The sequence below is a fragment of the Vulpes lagopus genome, chromosome 1 (assembly GCF_018345385.1).
Source record: "Vulpes lagopus strain Blue_001 chromosome 1, ASM1834538v1, whole genome shotgun sequence".
NCBI lineage: Eukaryota > Metazoa > Chordata > Mammalia > Carnivora > Canidae > Vulpes > Vulpes lagopus.
In genome coordinates, this window is record NC_054824.1 from 171,487,076 (window position 1) to 171,501,463 (window position 14,388).

General features: G+C 41.6%; 1 long non-coding RNA gene across 1 annotated transcript in view; it reads right to left on the reverse strand.

Annotated features, from left to right (window-relative positions):
• Positions 1–276: 276 nt before the first annotated feature.
• The window catches only part of LOC121475182, a 28,906-nt gene continuing 14,794 nt past the window's right edge, over positions 277–14,388 (reverse strand). Inside the window, exon 3 of the long non-coding RNA XR_005983675.1 lies at positions 277–377. This is a non-coding gene — a long non-coding RNA (uncharacterized LOC121475182). The remainder of the gene's footprint in view (positions 378–14,388) is intronic.

Sequence of the window (14,388 nt, forward strand, 5' to 3'; positions counted from 1 at the left end):
ATCCCATGGAAGTTGCAATCTAGTGGTGAGGGTCAGGGTGGAAGTACACTGTTGTGGTATGTTCCTTAAAGCAAGGTACGGAACTGAGCAAAGTTGTTCATGAAATACCTATTGACTGGTTGATTGTTTGAAACTGGTTGAGCTCTTTGTATGTCTGAGTGGAAGGGGTAGGAGTTGAAATTGAAATGGGGGATGGATAATGTATTAGTCAGCGTTCTCCAGAGAAGCAGAACCAATAGGAGAGAGAGAGAGAGAAAGAAATATTTATTATAAGGAATTGGCTCACACCATTGTGGAGGTGAGAAATCCCACGATCTGCTGTCTGGAGGCTGGAAGCCCAGGAAAGCCACAGGGCAGTTCACGTCCAAACCTAAAGGCTGAGACAGAGGAGACAATGATGTAAGTCCCATTCTGAGTCCAAAGGCCCAAGAACCGGAAGCACTGCTGCCTGAGGGCAAGAGAAGATGGATGCTGGAGCAGAGAGCAAATTTACCCTTCCTCCACCTTTTTGTTCTACTCAGGTCCTCAAAAGATTCGAGGACACCCACCCACATGGGTGAGAGCAATCTTCTTTACTTGGTCTATGGATTCAAGAACTAATCTCTTCCAGAAACACTCTCCAGACATACCCAGCTCTCTGGCCCTCCCTTAGCCTAGTCAAGGTGACACATAAAACTGACCATCACGGATAGCATTAACAAGAAGCACATGCCCTCTACATGTTACATGAAATTCCAAGAAGTAGCTGTATCTAAGATAATGAAATGATAAAGCTCTCTCTGTTTTAACTCATTTTGAGATCCCCACACATGTCACCAGAATTCAGGGAGCACTTCAGGGAAGTACATTGTTGGAAAGTGCTGCTATATTTGCCACAGTTCTCATGGGCTTCTCTTCCTGGGGGAGACTTACAAAAGGAAGGCTAATGAGACAAATTACAGTTCAGAAGGAAAATGAATGGAACAAATTACAGCTCCACTGCTGCAGCTGCTTTCAGGGCCTCAACCTCTATGCATTGTCTCCTTCCACCACTGTCTGTTGTGGATGTTGAGATGTTCCTTCATCTGCAGTTAGCACCTTTGCTGGTTTCATGCTACTGGCATAACTTGGACCCTCAGGTCTGAGGATCTGAGCCTTATAACCTTATTCTTAGGGTTGCTGTACTTGTCCATTTACCATCACAGTTAAGGAAGGGAATACTAAAGATGCCCAAGGCATCACTGCTCCCTGTATCCATTGTGTAATAGCAGCTCTACCTCCCCAAGTGATCAGAGTCAATAATCCCTGTCAATATGGTGACTTATTACCTGCTGATCCCTGGACATGAGAAGCCTGAAGTGCCAAGTGGCAGCTGAAGTTGTGATTCAAGGCATTTCTTGCTGAGTCCCCTGGTGGAAGTGCTCCCACTTGGAGAGGGAGACCTATAGCCTTGCAAAACCCAGCGTTGCATGCACAGAAAGCACACATTTTTGTGTGGACCATTGTGAGTGATCATAAGCAGGGCCATTCCTGCATCCTCCTTGGTCCCTGAACCCATGAATTCTTCCAATTTGAGATATAGCACCATAAAGGTCTTTGATTCTAGGTGTATGTTGTATCCTAGAGTATGACACCTCATATTCAAAAATATCACCTGTGAGGGACACCTGGGTGGCTCAGTGGTTGAACATCTGCTTTTGGCTCAGGGCGTGATCCTGGGATCCAGGATCGAGTCCCGCATCAGGTTCCTCCCAGGAAGCCTGCTTCTCCCTCTGCCTATGTCTCTGCCACTCTCTGGGTGTTTCTCATGAATATATAAAATCTTTAAAGCAAAAACAAAAATACCACCTCTAAGCTGGAGCTTCAGCTGTTTCTTCAGTAGGCCACCCCAAAGCTCTACCATCCCATTGGCTTCTAGCTTGTTCAGGATGTGATATGACCAATATATTCCATGTTGATGGATATACTCCTGTATCTCCCTTTCTGTAAAGTGAATATTCTGATCTGATGTAACTTTATGTGAGATTTGGGTACATCCTCAGATAGTGGCATTGGCAGGAAAAGCAAACGTATGCTTGGAATGAGTATCTATTCATGTCAGAACAAATTGCTGGTCCTTCCAGGGTAAAAGAGACTCAATGTAGTCAACTTGCTACTTGGAAGAATGGTACCAAGTTAAGCAATCACTGGTTTCTCTTGCTGTAAAGTTGGACATTTGGTAGCAGTAGCAGCTAGATTAACCTTAGCAAATGGAAGCCCACCTCAGTATCTGCCACCACAGCCACTTCTTACTCTCATCATACCAGCAGTGTAGTGGCTCATGACAAGAGCTGACCTAACATCAACTGTCTGGGTCATTTTATCTACTTGTTTGGTGTCTCTCGCATCGTAGATGCACTCTGATGGGTGTTAACATATGACACAAAGATATTTATAGTTTTTACATGTTCCACATACCCATCAATATGCCTGTACCCCAGATATCCTTATTCCCAGGATTCCAGTCTTTCTCCTTTTAGGTCACTGATCAGTTGGTCAGATTATTCGTCACTACCTATAAGTCCATATATATCCTGGAGCTACCTCTCTTTCTACACAGAGTGGATGGTCAAATGTAACACTTGGAGCTCCATCCATTGGGAGGTTTTCCCTCACTTCTGTCTTTCCAGGCTATCCCTGAGGGAGGCTGTAGTACAGCTACTGCACATATTTGGCTTAAGTTCACACTAAACTCACACATCTATAATCAAACATTGAGCTTTTCCTTCTCTGTCAGCTAGTCATAAAGGATTCTCCCATAGGGCTATAAGTGTGAGCCAAGAGAGGGATCCTGTTGAAATTATGGTAGATAATGTGAGATCTGAACTACCTGTTTATGCAGCTTGCATGTGTCATCTAGTTCTAGTCATATTCTATCTGATGTATCATTTCCACCTTACAATGAACTATATCCATCCCAATTAGACATTTTGGGACTGGAAAAATGACCACAGGTTGGTCCATAAGACTCAGCAGAAGCACTGAGATCTGGACCTTGGCCAGAACTTGATTTACTAGGTGGTCTTTTTATGCCTACCTTAACCAGGGGACCTTGGTGATATTTCAGGTATCTGAGTATCAGTGTCAACTCAAACTCTATGTTTAACTATCCATAAAATATTTGGGTATTTTCCTTTCCTCAGGGTATACCTATGAGAGTAAATCATTATAGATCTTTTTGGAGAAAAGGAGTAGTAAAATCATTACTACAAATACTTGTAGAGGTGTTACAGGATCCTTCTTCCTGGGAACATGGCCTCTCCTTCAATCAATGGGCCCTGTGTCTGAAAACTAGCTCAGATCTAGGAACCAAGTAAGGAACTCTTATTTTTTGTGGGGTAACTATCCAGATCATTTATCCTTAGTTTCTTTGGCTGACACAGGTTGAGTAGTATCCTTGTTTGCTGCTCATATATTTTGCTCCTACAGATACAGTGCTCCATTAACCACCTCCACAACTCTTTGAGGGTCAGGTCTCCTTGGCTATCACTCTGAACTTGCTGCTCACTATAATAATTGTATCCACAATAATGACATTACAATTATTGCATCCATAAATAGCTTCTGAAGGTTAGGGACTGCTTTTGACCTCTGCTGTGCTGGAGTCCTATTTCCTCTGCCATCAATGAGCCTAGTTCTGTAATGGTGTCCCCTACCACTAGCTCTGGCCCATAGAAGTGAATCATAGAATCAAACAGTGATGTTGTTGCCTCTCTGTCTCTGCATTCTTTAAATAGTATATCTTTATCTAATTGGTTTTCCAGCCTCGCTTGGTATATACATTCAGCATGTCTGCATACCTGAGTCTTTAAATTCCTTCTCTACCATTTATGATGACAATGCTGGCATTTTGACCTCATGAAGGTAGGCCATCAGTTTTGTATGCTTCTAAAAGCCATTACAGCAGAAGTTTATACCATCTGATTAAATTATATGTCCTATGAGCATTTCCAAATCAGTGTTTTTCCCTATTCAATCTTACATTCTGGCATTCATAATTAAGCACTCTCAGAATCTAGTCTAGTGTACTCCTCTGACTCCTTCCAGTACATGCTGGCTTGATTTGGGAGATAGTCCCTTTCCTCTCCCTTTCAAGTTAGCATGTCCCTGACTGGGTTGTTTTGTGACTTAACTCTAGTTATAGGCCCAATGGCTAGGAGGAAACAGGGACAGATCCTGAGGGAGAGGGAACACATTCTGTCCTGAAGGGAAGAGGCCTTTGTATCGTCTTCAAGCAAGGATGGGAGTGCTAGCTTTTAACAGGGATGGTGGCCATATTCCACAGGCTCAGAGAGTTCAAAGAAATCTACGAAGTTGAGTTGGGGGATATTGACCCAGATATCCATATGTCAGGGTCCTATCCTTTCCAAGCCAGGGTCCTGACCTTGGCAAAGTGGATCTGCAATGTTTGGGAATTTAGCCTTCTTTGGAGATCAGACACTCTGACCATTAAGTACTGGGCCTTAGCCTCCACTTTCTCTGTGCTTCCTCTGTAGGATGAAAGCTTCTTTATATGAAACAAGGAGGCTTTCACATGGTTTGAATTGGATGTTAACTGCTCTTGGTCTCTTGTTTTCTTTTTCTAACACTTCACAGAGCTTACCAATAGCCATCTGTGGAAGCACAACAATGTCCACCCCCCTCAAAGATTTCTATGTCCTAATCCTCAGAACTCACGAATATGTGACCTTACATGGCAAAAAGGTCTTTACAAATGTGAATAAGATTAAGGACCTTGAGATGGCTCCCCTAAAGCCATCTAGGGTTATCCTAGATTACCTAGGTGAACCCAATCTGAGTCCTTAAAAGCAGAGAATCTTTTCAAGCTGCAGAAAACTAGAGATGGCAGAATGAGAAGGACTCCATGTACCATTACTGACTCTAGAGGTACACTGAAGAAACTATGAGGCAAGGAATATAGTCAATTACTAAGAGCTATAAAAAGCAAGGAAGCAAAACAAAACAAACAAACAAACAAAGCAAGGAAGCAGATATTTCCCTAGAGCCTTCAGAAGGAAATGCAGTCCTACCAACTTAAACGTAGGTCAGTTGAGACCTGTGTCTCATTTCTGACCCATAGAATTATAAGATAATAAATTTGAATTGTACAAGCCACCAAGATTGGGGTAATTTGTAACAGCAGCAGTAGAAAACTAATACACAATCCAGTTGTGTTTATAGCATTATTTCCCTCATATTTTTCAAACACCTGATGTATAGCACCAGCTAGTACATTTTCTTCTACTGGTACACCATCCAATTCACCACTGATGAAAGTTAACCACTGGAATTGCACTAGGGACCCTCTGTGCCTACCTAAAACCAATGATGGGATCCTCATTGTCAAATAGGAGGTGAATGATACAGCTCCAAAATTCCCTCTTAGTACATGCTTTTATGGAATGCTCCTTAAGAAGCTATTGCAAGTTGGGTCATCAAGAAAGCAGACTGTGTAAGAAAGAGTTTACTGTTTAGGAACATTATTAGGGATTACTACTCCTACCAATGGAAGGGAAAGGGATGGGGCAGAGGGAAAAATAGCTTGACAGTCTCAGTCAACTCCACAGGGAGCTCTAAGGCTGAAAAGCTCCAACAAAGTTATCCCACAGTGGAGAAAAAAAAAGCCAAGCCCCAGCATTTTTAAATAATTGATCAACTTAATCAATGTAATAACTGATTAATTATTAGATATAATCCACTCCTGGAAAGACAATCTGGAAAGTCTCTCTGCAGTTGAGACTACTCATGAAGGAAATGACAGCTGAAGAATACCTACTAACCACACTCCCAGAAGCTGATCCAACAAGGCCTTCTTTGAAGATGGAGGCCCATGTCCACCACAGGCCCCTTTCCCTTCTAAGCAGCCAGTCTTATGGGTTTACAAGGCAAGAGATAATGTTTTCTTTATAAGGAAACTGAGTCATGGTAAAGTCCTAGAGATACTGATATCTGGGGGTCTGTAAGGAAATTGGCAATAGGGAGGCCTACTAATCAACAAATCTCTCAGAAGTTCCAAAAAGATTTAGTACCTCTCTCCTATATATGAAAAGTTAGCCAAAAATTGCAAGACATTTGAATAAATCCTTAAACATGGCAGAGAAAATCCAAAACAAACAAGAATTTAAAAAGGTATTCAGAGTTAAAAGAGATGCTGAAAGAAGCAGAAGAAAACATTTTTTAAAAGCTATAATTGTGTCCTCAGGGAAATAAAGATATTGCATTCATGAAACAAGATTATACAGTGGGGGGGAAGTAAGATTGATTTATTGATTTAGGAAAAAGAAAGAACTTTTGGAAATTAAAATACAATCCAGGAGTAAAAATTTCAGCAGAAATGCTAGAAGTTAATGTTGAGAAAATCTTCCAGAAAAAATCAGATCATTCCAAAAGGGCAAAAATCTGAATAATAGGAACTTCCAGAAAGAGAGAACAGGGAAAAAAATTATCAAAACAAAACTTTCCCAGAACTGAAAGGCTTAAATTTCTAACTTAAAATAGCCCACTGTATGCTTATCTGAAGGTATGAAAAATAACCCAAATCAAGGCATATCATTTAAACATAAGAACATTGGAGACAAAGACAGTATTCTGAAATCTTTCAGAGGGAAAATTAGATCACATACTAAAAAAAGAAGTAAGAGTAGTACTGAACTTGTATGCAACAACTTGAGAAGATAATAGAGCAATGCCTTAAAAATCTGGAAAGTAAAACTATTAACTTAGAATGCTATACTCAACCAAACTATAAATTAAGAAGAAACACTAGATATAAAACAAGAATACAAATCAGGCATTCAAAACTTCTGCAATTTTATCCCTCATGCATTCTTTTTTATGAAACTACTAGAAGATATGTCACACCAAAAAGAAAGAATAAATAAGAAAAAAAAAAAGACATGGGATCCAGAAAATAGGCTCCAACACAAGAAGGAAGCAAAGGAATACATTCCCTAAAATGATGATAAATGTTAATAGCTACACAGTAGAACTAGCAAGAAAGCTGATTAGAGAAGATATTCAGCAATCTCTAGAAAACTTTCCAAAAGAAATAATTAGATGGAATGATAGATTTCACAATATGATTCACTGTACTGCAATAAGATTTAGAGGTTTGTAGAGTGGGAACTGATTAATGATAGGTACTATATTAGGGTAAGCTGATCTATAAAAATAAATATGTCTCCAAAAACTCAGTGATTTAAAGAAAAGCTTATTTATTTTTGGTGTAACAGTCCTGGTCAGGCATTGAAGTTGGTTGAATAGTTCTTGCCATGCAATCATCAGTGGCCTGGTTAATGGATGCTCTGCCATCTTCAAGACATGCCTCCGAAGGACACCCTCATTGTCACCTTCCCAGTTAGCCAGAATAGGGGGTGAAAGGAGCATGGAGGAGACTGGAGGAGGTTTTTACGAGCCAGGCCTGGAGCCAGCCTGGCTCCATATCACTGCCACTCCTAGGACCCTACTTAATAGGAAGATAGACTGGGAAAGGTAGTCTAACTGAGACCCAAAGAAGAGGGGAGAATGGATTTTGGTGGAGAGCTAGCAGTTCCTACTTTCGGTACAGAGAGAGATAGGATCCACTTTGGGGAGTAGGGGACTGAAGTTTATATAATTGGGGGTAAGGAGACTTCTTTAATGAAAAGAATAGAAAAACCACAAATAAAAAATGTCTGGAGTCTCTATCAGGGCATTTGAAAGAGACCCACGCAAATAAGAAACCTTGAAGCTTGAACTCCACTAGCTTCATGGAAAATCTGCCCCTAGACATTATAGCAGCTATTAACACAGGCCCCAAAGAGACCCAGTGGGGCAGAAACTCAAATAAGATGACAGCCTATTTCTTTCTTATGGTAATGTAATTATCTTCAATCTCCAATTGTCCTTCACTCCTTGACATGTGACTTCTACCCAAGAGTCTTAATTGGCTGATCTTGCTCCTGCCATCACATCTGCATTTCTGCAAGTGAATGGAGGAAAGAGAAAGAGGAAGGTATACTCCTACCTTTAAGGGCATGACCCAGATGTTGCCATATCTGCTCACTTCCTATTGGCAAAACTTAGCCACAGTGAACATACCCAGCTACAAGGGAGGCTAGGAACTGTAGCTGGATGGCTCAATGTACACCTACAAACTCTCTTACTCCAGAACAAGGGGAGAAAGGATGCTGGGGCATACGCTGGCTGTTTCTACCACAGGTACCTGGAAAACTAAAACTAAGCAGTTTATTATTCCAAGAGACATCTAAGTTATGTAATGAAGCAAATACAGTCATAATCACCATATGGCTTGGCTAGAAATAATTTTGCCTAGAAATCAGCACACTGATTTTTACTTAACCAAACATTGTAAGATAGCAATTGGGAGAAGATGGAGGGAGAGAATTGGATCTGTTGAAAGGGTCAGGGAAATGGATGGAAAAGCTAATCATTAATCTTAGTGGAAAGTCAACAGATATTGCCTCAAACTGAAAAATAAAGAAGGAGCAGTCTGCACATGTCATTTGGAAATATGGAAGCTAAACACCAGAATAAATAGCCATAAGAGTTGAAAGAAGTTGCCTCCAGGAATCTGAAACAGGAAGAGGTAGAATGGGGACTGATGATTTGCATTTTAATCCTTGCAGTGTCTTTAACTCTTAGATTCATATATGTACATTACTTTGATAGAAATAATTTCAGATATGGCATAGCTATAAAAGAGATGCTGCACAGTTAAATAATGTTTAAAGTTTTGCTAATTCTGAAGAGTCAGTAAGCCTAACTCTAACCAATTTTTTCAACTTTCTATCTCTATCTATGACTTGAACTCAGTGTTTCTAAAAATGTAATCAGCAAATCATCTAAATGAAAATAACTCAGGGAGTTTGTATTAAGTAGAGATTCCTAGACAATGCCCCTCAATAATTCAGCAATTCAGCACACTAAGGTTTGAGAACAACCTTCATGCTTCAAGCCTTGGCTCTAGCCAAGCTTGTCTGTGTACTTGTTTCCACAAAATCCTTGATATAATCCTATCTTCAAACTATTCTATCCTTTCCAGGAATTCTACCCTCTTTTACCCTAGCCCCCTCTCCTTTCCCAGATAAGCTCTTCCTGGTCTCTATCTAGTTCCTCTGATTATCCTGTGACTGGTAGTTAGAAAACCACAAGGGATGCCAGCGCTGTCTGCTGACTCAACTCCAGTCCCATCTGTGCTCTATGCTGCTGCCCATCCTGCTTTATAATTGCCATTTTATTTAGTATGGGGCTGGTCCCCTCATTAATAGTAGTTGGCCAGTTGGTTGATCAATTGAGTTATATATTCATGTGAGTTATATATTGAGCTAGGGGATGTTATCCATAAAGCATAATGCTGACTTGACAGCTTAAAAGGAAAGCTTGCCTTTCCAGGTAGGCAATGTATTAGTTTCCTGTGGCTGCTGTATCAAAGCACCATTAACCTAAAACAACACACATTTATTCTCTCACCACTCTAGAGGCCAGAAGTCAGAAATCAGCTTCATGGGGCCAAAATCAAGGCATTGGCAAGGCTGTGTTCTCTGTGGAGGCTCTAGAGAAAATCTGTTCCTTGCTTCTTCTGGGTTTTGGTGGCTGCCAGCATCCCTTGGCTTGTGGTCATCAAGGCTAGCATCTTCAAGTCTCTCTGCTCCATCTTCCCATCACTTTCTCCTCTGTGTCTGCATAATCTCCCTCTGCCCCCTTTATTTTTTTTTTAAAAATTTTTATTTATTTATGATAGTCACAGAGAGAGAGAGAGAGAGGCAGAGACATAGGCAGAGGGAGAAGCAGGCTCCATGCACCGGGAGCCTGATGTGGGATTCGATCCCGGGTCTCCAGGATCGCGCCCCGGGCCAAAGGCAAGCGCCAAACCACTGCGCCACCCAGGGATCCCAGCCACCCAGGGATCCCCCTCTGCCCCCTTTATAAGGATATTTGTGATTTACGTAGGGCTCACTCAAAATATCCAGGATAATCTCCCCATTTTAAGATTCTTAACTTCATCATACCTGCAAAGACACTTTTTCTAAATAAGAGAATATTTGTAAGTTTCAGGAATTAGAATCTGATATCTTTGGGTGCCATGATTTAGCCTACTGCAGGCACTGTCTTAACCCACAGAACTGCCTCACCAACATATGCTTCCAAACAGCATTTGGTCAAAGTACCTACAGGTGGCTCTTATAGATCCATCTGGAAGCAGTGGATCCAACTCTGGCTACATATGAGAATCACCTGAGGACTTTTATAAACATGCCTTGCTCAGATTACATCAAATTAAAAGGATTCTGCACAGCAAGTTAACCATCAACAAAATAAAAAGACATCCTACTGAATGGGAGAAGATATTTACAAATCACATATCTAATAAGGGGTTAGTATCCAAAATATATAAAGAACTCATACAACTCAGTAACAACAACAACAACAATGGCAAAAGCCAATTAAAAATGAGCTGAGAATCTGAATTGACATTTCTCCAAAGAAGACATACAGATGGCCAACAGGCATATGAAAAGATGCTTAACATCACTCTTCACCAGGAAAATGCAAATCAAAATCACAATGCAATAATACCTCTCATCTGTCTGAATGGCTAAAATTCAAAACACAAGAAATAACAAGTATTAGCAAGGGTGTGAAGAAAAAGGAACCCTTGTGCACTGTTGGTGGGAATGAAAATTGGTACAGCCACTCTAGTAAACAGTATAGAGGTTCCTCAAAAAAATAAAAATAAAACTATCATATGATCCAACAATTCTACTACTGGGTATCTGTGTGAAGAAAATGAACACACTAATCACAAAGGTATCTGTGGGGTGCCTGCGTTGCTTAATCCATTAAGCATCCGACTCTTGATCCCAGCTCAGGTCTTAATCTCAGGGTCGTGAGTTCAAGTCCTGTATTGGGTTCCATGCTGACTGTGAAGCCTACGTTAAAAAAAAAAAAAAGATATATGCACTCCTATGTATATTGCAACATTATTTACCATAGCCAAGATATGGAATCAACCTAAGTGTCCATCCATGGAGGAATGGATAAAGAAGATGTGATATACATACACAATGGAGTATTAGCCAAAAAAGGAATGAGATCTTGCCATTTACAATAACATGGATGAAACTTGAGGGTATAATGCTAAGTGAAATAAGTCAGATAGAGAAAAAACAAAAAGCACGTGATTTCACTTAGATGTGGAATCTACAAAACAAAATGCACGAAACAAAATAAAATCCAGACTCGTGGATACAGAGAAGAAACTGGAGGTTGCCAGAGAGAAGGAGGTTTGGGAGAGTGCAAAATGGGTGGAGGGGATCAAGAAGCACAAACTTGCAGTTATGAAATAAATAAACCATGGGGATGTAATGTCCAGCATAGGGAATATAGTCAATAATATTGCATTAACTTTGTAAGGTGAGAGGTGATAACTAGACTTACTATGGTGACCATTTTGCAATGTATACAAATGACAAATCACTATGTTGTGCACCTGAAACTAATATAATATTGTATGTCAATCATGCTTCAATTAAAAAGAGGGAGGGACAGAAGAGATCCGCAAAGAAGAAAAGAGTACATATGAAAGTCCTGCAGAAGGAAGGAGCTTGGTGGCAAAAGCAGCTAACAAGAGGGCTATGTGGCACAAGTGTAGCTCAAGCCCAATAGCAAATCCCATGGCAGCCCTCCCCGGACTTTGCTTATAGGCTGTGGTGATGAGTAAGCATTTTATCCTAAGAGCAGTGGGAAGAGAACACAGGGATTTAAACAGCAGGTTCTCCTTACATTTGAAAAAGCTTACTATGGCTTTCCATAGAACGTGGCTGGATGAAAAAAAAGACTGGAATCAGGACGACTACGTCAGAGGCTTCTGTAGTAGCTCCAGGGGGGGATGCTAGTAATTTGGTCCAGAGAGGTGTCGCAGAAGATGGAGAGAAGTGGATGGATTCAAGATATATTTGGAGGTAGAATAGAGTCACACTTGGTGATAGATTCAATGGGGCAGTGGGCAACAGTGTCACTGATCGAGAAAAATGACAAGGATGACCAAAGGTTTCTGGTTCGGGATCTGAATAGTGACACAAGGACCAATGCAGAAAAGCGCTGTTAGGGGGAAAGATACAGAATTTGGTTTTGGATATGTTAAGTTTGAGATATCTGTGAGTCATAGAAATGGAGAAGTAGGAGGTTATCTACACAAGCTTGGGACTGAGAAAGAGCTCCTGGTTGGAAATAGAAATTTGGGGCTCACTGAAATGGCATGCTAGAGCTGGCTTATACAAGCTTGGGAGAGCTGATTGTTCATTTTTCATGACTTATGTGAGCCTGTTGTTAAATACAGCCATTATTTAAAAATGAAATTGTATAAACATGATTTAAATAAATCATATTAAAGAATTACCTTCCTTAAGCTCTCACCCCCAAAGACTCTGATCCTATTGCCTGAGGTGGAGTCTGGGCATGGGTCCTTGAAAACTCCCAAGTGATTCTAATGTGCAACCAGGTTGGAGAATCACAACACAAAGTGTCTTGGGGCTCAGGAGGTGGCTCCAGGTCTCCTGTCAGCAGCCTGACCTCAGAGTCTCTGTCCTAATTAGTCAACAGACCCAGGAATCCCACTGGCCCTCTGAAGCCTGGATGGAGAGTTAAGCTGACAGGAGAGAACCAAGCAGACAGGCTCAGTAGGGTTTGTTCTTTTCCAGTTTGGCTGCCTAGATCCCCCACCCCCCACTCCAGCCTGTTCCTTCTCCCAGAACTAGGCTGGTACCTTGATCCTCCCAACACAGACCTAGTTCATGCTCTTCCAGTAAGAAGGGAATGAAAAGAAGACAGGGCCAGTGGAAGACCCCAGAGCAGAGGAATTATTGAAAAGCATGATTGTTAAACCCATCATGTTCTATCCAGGAAAAAGAGAGTTTCATAGATCTCTGAGTATATACACCATGGAACTGTCCCACTTCAGTCTCATTCCCCACATTCACTCACACACACACACACACACACACACACACACAAATGCACATGCAAACTCACACCGAGCTGCCTGTCAGTGGTTGGCACCCTGGCCTACCTCTGGGAGAACAGATGTACAAGAGGTGAAGTTAGCAACACAGGAAGATACGAGCCAATTGTTCTATACCGTGCCCAGAATTCAAAGGAGTATTTATTGGACTCCAATGACAGGGCAATGCCAAAGCCTAGAGTGTAGTCCAACTGCCTGAACAGTCCCAAGGCCATGTCACAGTTTTCTGGTAACAGGATCCATTTGGCCTGGCTACCATTTAAAGCTAGGAGACCATTACTGAAAGGTAGAGTGGTCACTCTGGGATTGGCTTCCTGTCTTAAGGCCATTTACTTAGTCTCAGACCCCCAAGGCCAAGAGTCTTCAGGGTTCAGAGTTTAAGAGCATGATTGTAGAGCATATCCTACCTTTGACTTTAGCCCACATGCTGGGATGCCATCAGCCCATTGAACTATACAAGGAGAAAGGCCTATATTGGGAAACCGGACTTTTATTCTCAACACACACATGTGTGGCCTGGAAGAAGTCACTTCACATCTCTGAGACTCCAATTCTTTTCCTATAAGATGAAGAATGGAATTCAGGATCCCTAGGTCCCTTCCTGAGCTAAGCTTCGGTCAATCAACTTTCTTACTTTTTTTCTTTTTCTAATAATATGCTGAGTTAGTTTGTCAGAGTTCTGGTACTTTACCAACTCTTGAAGTGTCCCTGTATCTGTTAGCTACTGTCAGTGGATTGCTACTTACCAGCCACAAAGTCCCGGTGGCATAGAAAATTAAACAATGATATGGCTGTGTGGAGTGGCTAGGATAGGCGGCCTCCTCAGGCATCTGTAGATCTGCTGGGGGCTCTCCAGGCTGCTTGGCCAGGGCCCCTTAGCTGGGGCAGCTCTGCCCCAAAGGTCTCTCATCCGCCTCCTCTCATCAGCCAGAAGGCCAGCCCAGTAATGTTCTTGCCAGTGAGAGAGCAAGAGGGCAAGCAGGAATAAGGTCTCTTGAAGTCCAGGCTGGAAACTACAGTCACTTCTACTTTATTCTATTGGTGAGTGTAGGTCACGTGAATAGTCCCAGATTCAAGAAAGAAGGAAATAAAATCCACAAAGTCACATGGAAAAGGGCATGGATAAAGAGAGTGGGAAGAGTGGGGGCCATTAATGCAATCTATCACAGCCTCTCTGGGACAAAAAAAAAAAAATACCACCCAAGTCAGTCCAATGAACTTGAAGGAGGTTTTGTTAGAATCAACTGCTTTCTACAAACATAGGCTCCACATCTCCCTGATGGTATAGTCTGGGAGACAACGCTTGACCACAGAGTTACCATCTTTCTCTGTTCCAAATCCCAGGGTCT